Here is a 7,566-nt window from a genome sequence, read left to right as displayed (position 1 = left end):
ATTTGAGGCATAAAGGCGGACGTAGGAGTAAAAGTTGTCACAGGAATCTGTCCTTGATTGCCGATACCAGAAATACCAGCCGCAGTATTAGGAGCATAGAAAGCTGAGAGCCCATAAGGGCGTCCATTGGGCATAACAAACCGAGTATCAGACATCACAGTAGACAGTGGGATGGATGGAATCACCTCAGTAGAAGCTGGGACAGATGTGGCTGGTTGTTCTTGTGCAGCCATCATAGTGGACATAGCGTCATGAGCCTTAGCCAAGTCTTCTTTCATAGAAGCCAATTCGGCACGGAGCTGAGCATTTTCTTCTTCAAAGTTAGCCATGTTTCTTCTCTTGTAAAATCTTGTTTGATGAACTCTATCTAGTTGGTAAACCTTACGAGCACGAGCCACTTTTTAGACTGCGGCAGAAGAACCACGAGGCAATGAGCACTAGAGAAGTCTTTTGTGACCAATGAATGCATATGATGCATGAGATGTGTTAATGCATATGCAAAAAGACTCTTTTTTGTGTTATCGAAGGGTTTTAGACAAATTAGGAATTTGTAAACATTACTAAACAGTTGAAACATCAAAACCAGACAAAACAAACAAACATCACAGAGTCTTACAAGATAATTCCCTTTGAAATACTAAGCCAAGGGATAGACTTTGAAATGTAAAACAACATAAACAACTGGAAATAACAACAGGAAACAGAAATCCTCAAGCATAGGAAGTGGAAGCTTCATCCTCAGACTCAGACCCAGACTCGTAGCTGCAGTATCGTGCATAGAAGTTACGAGCATTCCTAGCCCTCTTGGAGTCTCTCATAAGCAACTTATCCTTTTCTTCAATTTCTCTCCTAGCTTTAGCCAACTCTTTCTTCAGTGTCATCACCTCATGAGTCTTCTGTTCATCTTTTCCATCCAAAGTCATGATCAAGTTCTCAGCCTCATAGTACCTAGTCTTCCACTGATGCTTCTCCCGACTCTCCATAGCTAGATGCTCCTGATACATCTCCTGAGTAGGTGGGAGTAGAGGCAAAGGCATGGTTGGAATAGATGCAGACACATATCTCATGGCGGGGTAGGGCATACCAATCTTCTCAGCTTGGTTTATCACCCACTGTGTATAGGCCTCATGAGCAACACCGGACCTTACACCCATATGCTTCACCTCTTTCTTCCGAAGCTTAGACCAAGCCTCCATGAAATCTTCTCTTATTCCCGTGGGTGCATTGGAGTAATGGAAGAAGTAAGGAGATGTAGCAAGATTAATGGGCTTTTCTTTCATCGGGAAACCAAATTGTCGCAAGGCGAGCTCCGGGTTATAGTTGATTCCACCCCGGGTACCAAGAAGAGGCACATTAAGAAACTTTCCACCACCGAAGATGATTTCCTTGACTCTAGCAGCGGGAGTGAGCCAAGCCACTTCATTAGGGGTGAGAGCCATGATCCTTTGTGAAATAGACCAATTCTCTGGATTATCATGGAAAGACTTCGGAAGGTGCGAAATAAACCACCTATAGAGGAGAGGTACACAGCAAAGAATGTATCCACGACCCTTGCCGGATCGATCGTGAATAGCATGGTATGTGTCAGATGGCAAAGTAGGAACCAGATTCTTGGAGCGGAAGATCATGATAGCATTCATATCCACGAAGTTGTTAAGATTTGGAAAGAGAATAAGCCCATAGATGAGTAGTGCAAGAATAGCTTCAAGAGTGTCTTGACAAGTGGTTTTGAGGTTGGCTTTCTCAAGTAGATACTCCAAAGTGAACCCTCGGATGTGAGCCTTAGTGACAAGATTCTTGGAGACATCAGTGGTCTTGAGATAGAGATCTTTAGCAATAACCAATGGAGTAGGAGGATTCTCAAGTCCCGCGAAGGGTACCCCCTTAGCAATAGATAGATCCATCAAGCAAGAATAAGCCTCGAGTGTGGGCTCCAACTGAAAGTCGGGAAAAGTGAAGCACCGATAGTCCCGATCATAGAATTGCACTAGAGTGTGCACCAATTTCTCATCCACATTAGTCTGGAGAAGAGTAAGTAAGGCCCCGTAACGATGTCGGAAACCAGTCGGATCCTCGATCTTGAGTGCCAAATCTCTCAAACTAGCCAAATCCACTTCCTTGAACTTGTAGGACTTAGTCTTCCCCATTCCTACAATGTTTACAAATTCAATTGGTCTAAGCCCTTCGATAAATGCATGGGAAAAATGTTTATGCATGTATGCATGTATGCATGATTATGTGCAAGCACGGAGAAAACATGGTGGGTTGAAATTCAAAGTCAAGGAGTCATGGGTGGACACGGTGTCCGGTGAAACTAGGGCTTTGGATAATAGTAACCGGGTTCTAAAAGGTTCCCAAGTTGCAACCTCTCCGACGTATATCACGGTGTCACGAGACAAACACTAGCTCCATGATTATCCGTAAGAAGGTCTAACTTGAGTGTAGTATCGCGTGACGACTAAAATTCGAGACAACACTCGGTTTAGCCTCCGCACTACATCCTAGAAAATGGCCATGGATGGGTTCGGTTATCTACAGTTCATAGCGTCATAGAACAATTAGAAGTAAAGTGCCTAAACGCGACAACACGCGCCGAAAACATTACCCCCAAAATGCCTCAACTATGTTGGATTGATCACATAATCCAATACACGAGGCAACCCTCGGAATGAATTGTCGATTATATCCCCCCTAAATCCTAAGTTCACTCAGCCCGGGTGTAGGACTTTTGATATTCTCACCCCACACGTTTGCAAGAATTTAAACATTTATTCACATAAGAAAACAAAAAGAAGCAAGTAAAAACGAAAGCGCAAGCATGGAAATAAAGACTAGGCGTAATTCTCGAATGTCTCCAGTGAAGTCGCCAGCTGTTTTATCTTGGTTTTCGGGTGTCAAACATTGATTACGTTTGAACCTTTTTAACCTTTGATATCTCATTTTTTCTTGGGAAGGGAAAAAATAAACAAAACCCTTGAGAATCGAGGTCCGGGAGTTGTTTTCGCTACGGGAAGGTGTTAGGCACCCATAACGACTATAGTATCCTATAGGAACCGTCTTTACTTTCTACGCGCGCGCTTTATTTTTAAATGCTATTTGGAAAATGATATTTACACCTAAGGGTTTACTAAGTGAAGAATTGGAGGGAGAAGAAAGCGTTTGAATTTTTATTTTATTTGAATTGAAGGAATATTGGTTCCTTGCCTACGTACCCTTTTAAGGGATCAAATCCACCGTAGTTCTCTTCCAAAAAATGTTTTTTTGTTTTTGTTGGTTGATTTTAAGTTTGAAAATTGGAATTTGAAGAATGAGAGAGAGAGGCCTCAAGGGCATAAGACTTTGAAACTGTGAGGTTGAATTAGTCATTTTGCAAAAGAAAGTCTAGGTATGATTAGAATTCTTTAATGATTTTTGTTTAAGAAAATGAAAGGAAAATTCAATGGGATTTTGATCCCAAAGTTTATTAGGAAAAAGATTTGAGTGATGTTGTTCATATTTTTTTTTGGAAAAAAGGATTTTTCTAAGTATCGTGATTCCTAAGCATACATCTAAACGTACATTCCCTAAACATACATCTAAAATATCCATGTGATGTGTGTGCATGTGTCGATGCTTGTGTCGGTGTACATCATTAGAGTCCATTGTCCTTTACATCATGCCCTAGTTACATTCTATGGTCTTGCAAGAAATTAAAGGGCATAAGATAAAGTACAAGTATTCCTAGGGTTTTACATTCTAACTTTGCATGAATTTTAAAGTGTAAGAAGATAAAGACCAAGAATGTAAGATGGAAGATGAGGTGCTTATGGAATGCATGAAACATGAAGTAAAGTGGTTAGTAGCATAAGGTATAATAGCATGAAAATTATAAGCAAAAGAAACACTAAAAAACTTGACGAAAAGTAATGAAATTCTTAACCTAGAAGTAGCAAAATTCACCTAAAATTTACCATAACATTAAGACAAGTATATGACTTATAACCCTCACATCATGACAATTTTCCAAAGGCTTTATTACAATCAATGATATGAGAACTATAAGAACACATGCAAGTCAAGAATCATGATATATTTTAGACATACTTGGCACTTTATTTCCACAAACCAACATCCACATGACTTGTAAAAGAAGCAACTCACAATAACACATTCACAAGTAGTAAAAAGATACATCACCACAGAGATCAGTCCATATATCACAAGCCACAAACATATATCAAGAATTGGAATTAAAACGATGCACATTTTTCACACATTTTTTAACAAAAAAGAGAATTAAGGCAAGGAAAAAAAAAGTATCAATATTTTTATAAAGTTTTTCAGAGCAAAACCAACACAAAAACATCACAAAATATCAAAAAGTCTCTATAAAATTTTTAGAGAATTTTCTAAAAAATTGGACATGACAGGGGTGTAGAAAGCAAGTAATATGGTGCAACTAGCAAGAAAATAGAGGAAAAACGAAATCCAACAAGAAAGAAACCCAGGCCCAAAGATTGAAAAGGATCTGGATCATCCAAACGCCTCAGAGGCGTTGGATTGATCCAGATCTTCCAAAACCTGGATCCAACTGTCCAAACGTATAGGGAGCATGGGAGCATAGCGTACGCGCGCGCGTGGTTGAACAGAGGGTATAAAAGCAAGGCAACAACACAAAACACCACAATTCACACTTCTTTCTCTCTCTAGGTTATCTTTAGAGAGAGAGGCTCTGAAAACAGTTGAACGGAGAAGATGAACGGAGCTTGCTCCGGTGCGGTGGTTCGCCGGCGGCGCCACCGTACCGGAGCATTTTTTTTACGTTTTCGAAAATCTTTTCACATCAAAGCATTCGTCTCATCCTCCTCGTTCCAATTCTGGCCTTAGTTTTCGCATATCAAGTCTCAACAACTCTAGATCTACAAGAATCTAACCGAACAAAAATTCGCACTTAAACAAAGAAAGAAGGGGAACAAGCTTACCTTGAGTTTGATTCGGAGATTTGAGACGAATTGAAAGGAAACTTCAGAGATTCTTCGAATCTTGTGAAGTGTGAGTCAATATTTTCCCTGTTCGTGCTTCTGGCTTTCGTGTTCTTTCCCTTTTTGTACTTCTGGCTTTTGTGTTCTTCAATCCGTTTTTTGGCTTGATGTATGTGTTGTTGTGTGAATCTGCGTTTGAGTTTGTGCTGTGATGTTGTTACGAGCTTGGATCTTGAATGTTAGGGTTTGAGGAATTCGTTTTTTGCGAATTTCAGTTTTGAGGAGATAATTTGCGATGGTTTGAGGTGAAATTGTGTTGATTTTGGGACGAATCAGTTCATGGAACTTGATGAGTTCCTGGAAGAATTCGTATGAATGTTCATGGAGATTCATGCAACATTCATGTTGTTCTTGAGTTTTTAGCTTCTTTGATCGTTTTTTTTGTGGAGAGAGAAAGAAAATTCTGTTTCTGAAGTGTGGTTGTGATGTGGCAATGAGTTATTGGGGTCAGAATTCTGACTGTGATTTTGACCATGACTGGGCTTTTATAGCTGATGACTGTGATGATTGGACCAATGAGAAAATGACATGTGGATTGGACTTGTAACTAACTTTTGGACAAATCTGCAAAAAACTGAAATAAAAGGACTAAAGTGCAAAATAACAAAAAGGACTAAAATGTAATTAAAATAAAATTGGTAAAAAATGTAATTTTGAAAATAACGTAAAGTGAAACGATTAAAAATAACAAAACGGACTAACATGAACCAACTACTTAAATGAGGTACTTCAAAGTAACCTCTTTCTGCCAAATTTTCGTGTGAAATGACCAAAATGCCCCTAGGGACTAAAATGACTCAAATGCAATTTTAAAATGGTTTTTAACAAGGAATTAAAGCAAGAGTTTATACGAGCAAATTAAAAGACTCAGAGACAATTTTTCAGAGATTAAACAGAGCTTTAACACTGGAAATGACTAAAATGCCCCTAGGGGCTAAACTGACTCAAAATGACTCAGATGCAATCTTTTGAAATGGATTTTGACATGGAATTAAACAAAAACTCATTCAAACCAATTGAAAAGACTCAAACAATTTCAAGGACTAAAAAGAGTTTGAATGCAGGAAATGACTAAAATGCCCTTCTTCATGAATTTTGCAAATAATATTGAAATAAAATGCAGAGAAATATGCAATTGATCAGAGACCAATTCAAATGACTTGAAATGCAAGAAAGATGTTTTGGATGCAAGAAACATGGACAAATACACAGTTGAAAAGATTTGTAAAGCTAAGTTGAGAGATAAAGCAGAGTAAAATGTCAGTGTAAACAATAGCAATTTGGCAATTCTTCAAGAATAATAGACATATATCAAAGATGAAAGAAAATTTTGAACAAGTATTTTTAGGTCCAAAATTAGGGTATAACATAGCTGACAAAAATAAGGTGTTATTATCAAGGTTAAAGGAAAATGTGATTTGTTGGTCATCTTTATCTATAACAACAGGGTTAAGATTGGAGGAACATAAGTGTAACCCCCGGATTTTGATCCAAGACATTACGCTTAATTCATTTCCATTTTTAGAAAAACACTACTATTTTTTTTTCATCAATAATAAATTCTCACCAGAAACCTATACAAAAATTCTTAACATAATTTAATTAAAATTCTTAAAATAAATATCCTTCAAATTATCTTTACAATTACAATTTAATCCAAAAACTAATTTCCGTCCCCGCACGCGCTTCAAGCAAAACACCAAAGCATACATCATCTCTTCTTTAGAACCTAAAATGTTGGTGTAAGGGGTCAGCTTCCATAAACCACAAACCATACAAATCAAACCAAACATACGGTACAATATTATAAAATAAATGGTACAAGACATAAGCTCCCAACAAGAAAAGAAATATTCACAAATCATTCCTCTTTTGTTTTTCTTTAGGTTATTATGCAATGCAATGCATGCTCCTAAAAACTAAATGATCCGGATATAAGCCGCCACTAAGGCACACAAAATATTTAACCGCCACTAAGGCAAACATGATTCTTTAACCGCCACTAAGGCACACATAATATTTAACCGCCACACAGGCAAACATATATATTTTATTAACCTCCACTAAGGCACACAGAAATGCATATGCATGCATGACGATGAATGCAATCCCGCCACTTAGGCAAACACAATCAAATATTAATAACCATCACGCACATGACCCAAAAACCAATATTTTCATAAAACTCACATTTCCTTGATTTTCTTTCTTTCTTTAAAATTATCAGATATCAAAAAAAAAAAAAATTTCAAGCACCACAAAAACATCACAAAACATATCAGACATAATACAATCACAATCCACTTCACATAAATCATTCCACATATCAGCTTCATACATAAATAACATATAAAACATATTAAAACAATCACTTTTATAAAGGTAAAATATTACAAAGCAAGTTTCTATTTTAATTTCATTTCCCTTCAACAACAATTATGAATCATACTCTTTAAATTATAATACCTAACCATTAGTTACGGTTATGATAAGTATGGGGAAGTGCCCTTACCTGAAAGCTTTCCTTCCTAATAACCACTTTAGC

Source organism: Medicago sativa, chromosome 8 (assembly GCF_051527215.1).
Source record: "Medicago sativa cultivar Bolivia chromosome 8, Bolivia_mono, whole genome shotgun sequence".
Taxonomy (NCBI): domain Eukaryota; kingdom Viridiplantae; phylum Streptophyta; class Magnoliopsida; order Fabales; family Fabaceae; genus Medicago; species Medicago sativa.
This window is presented reverse-complemented; position numbering follows the sequence as displayed.